This window comes from Hydra vulgaris, chromosome 10 (assembly GCF_038396675.1).
Source record: "Hydra vulgaris chromosome 10, alternate assembly HydraT2T_AEP".
Taxonomy (NCBI): Eukaryota; Metazoa; Cnidaria; class Hydrozoa; order Anthoathecata; family Hydridae; genus Hydra; species Hydra vulgaris.
This window is the reverse complement of record NC_088929.1, coordinates 26,497,575-26,500,000: the sequence shown is the minus strand read 5'-3', so window position 1 is coordinate 26,500,000 and position 2,426 is coordinate 26,497,575.

Here is a 2,426-nt window from a genome sequence, read left to right as displayed (position 1 = left end):
TATACCCAACAGAGAACTCATAGACACAATTGTAAGCGAGCACTCTTCATTTGAATCTGATTTCGATCTGAGTGATTGATATTACATAGATGCTTCTGAAAACTTAGATACAGTAAATGCAAAATTTCACTTACTGTTTCACTTACTGGTACAGCGTCTGATAAATCGTTAAAAATATTTTTAAGATTTATCAGAGATAAAAAATGCGATTCTATACTAGAATTAATCAGAAGGTAACAGATGCAATTCTATATCAATGATTGATCTTTAAGAAGTTAAAAGAGGCCATTCTACTTTAATAAAAAAAAGAAAAAAAGAAAAAATGAAAACATGTCAATCATTACAAAAGAAGATGTTAATTTAATGTTTGTAGGGGTAGCCATTGTTAAGTTGTAAAGGTAGTCATTGATGCATCACTATATCCATGTGTAACTCATTTTGGTGGCAAGACCTTGTTTGTGCTAAACAAAGGTTAAGTAATAAAGAAGAACAGAATGGTTGTTTTAGTTAATATTTACGGAGAGACTTACCTACTTGGAGTACCTCCGCTATCGTCATCCACTGTTGAAGTTCGATTCTTAGATGTGATGAATTTAATTAAGAAGTATCAACTTACGTCAAAACTAGAGGAATATGCTTAGATACAACGTCATCCAATGCTGAGATAAATAAAGAATCAGTTTCCAGAATATATAAAGAACTAGATATGTATTTACTCAAAATAACCTGTTAACATAATGTGACTCAATAAAGAATGCTTAACATTTGGAAATTAGTAACTTGGTTATTTAAAAATATATTTAAACTATATTAATTAACGAAAGGAAAGGGTGTAACACCCCCGTAAATTCACTTAAGACTAAGGATGTAAAAAAATTTATACTATATATTCTTGAAATCCTATGTAAAAAATACCCCTAACTGTGGGTAACAGTGGTTGCATAAAAATCAAATGCAAATTACAATTCATTTTATAATAAAAAACTTTTCAAAATTTATTAATTGTATAAATAATATACATAATAATAAGTGTATAAATAATATGCATTATAATAGGAATAAATAATATGCATAACTTTAATTTACAATTAAGGCGGAAAGGTCCCTCAAAAAATTATTTTCTAAAGCAAAACATTTACAAAGTTTTTATATGTTTTAAATAAAAATATATTAAAAATCAAAAAGTCCTATCATAAAATATAGTGCCATGTTGCCATGGTAACCTGGTTGCTAAGAAAGAAAAAGGGAAATTAGTTCCTTCACCCCGGCAAAAATTGCAGTCGATCAGAAAGTCATTCATAGCTATTTTATTTCCAGTTTATTGATGAAAGATAGATCTATGCATAAACAGACAGTTTTTGTTAATAACTTTTTTGTCAGGTAGTAGCCATGTTTAATTTTTGCTATCATTCCAAGCACAATAATTATAAACGTTTTCTAAGTTTTTCTGTTCAAAAAACGTTTGAAAAAATTTGTCTGTTTATTGTATACATCTTTATGACAAGAACACTTCCTGCAAATATCATATAAATCGCTCAAACGGTTTTCAAGACTTCTGCAGGGAGGTTAAAATCCTGCAATCTAAGAAAAATGACAAAAAAGAGAAAATTCAGATGAAAGACATAATAAACTAACAGTAATAAAAGAAATATAATATAAAAATGCATATTATTATTAGTTTTTAATCCTAAACACCAGCCCCATACAAACTTCTTTTTTTCTGTTCAAACTTGTCAGATTTTATCTGTTTGCGGCCTTAAAATCATTCTTCGTTTCTTGATTGTGTCTTTGTTATTATATACTGACATGCAGACTCTTCTCTGGTTCAAGTAATTTCAACCAGAAATGGAATGCTGTCTTGGTATCATATAAAATTTTTTCAAATATAAGGATACTAGACTTTATTCCTATATTAAAGACTCCTATATCATCGTAGTCCAAATTTTAGTTGTGTAAGCGAAACATATTTGGACTTGGGTATTCTGGACCATATCATTGCGTTGAAGTTTTCATTCTGGTTCGGTATTTTCCAATGAAGTTATTGATTCAAGTAACTATCTGAAGTTAGTTTTACATAAATAGATTTTAATCTAAGTACAATATCAATAGGAAGACCTAGTCCTGGTTTAAACTCATTCGTACCATAAGCTTTATCGCGATTGTATCTACACCAACTGTCTTTACCTGTTGGACAATGCTGGTAATGCCAAATATTTTTGCTGGAAGATGCTACATGAAATAAACTAGCTAAAGCAGATGATCTCATACTTTCAAGGTTTCCAGAACTTTTCCTATTAGCGATTCCAAAATAATTTTGCAGACAATCAATTGAAGCGTTTGTTAAACGGCCTTTGCCATTTAAGCCCTTTACTTGAAAACGTCCAATACAATCCAGTTTAGTTATTTCAACATCCTTGTATGTTCCT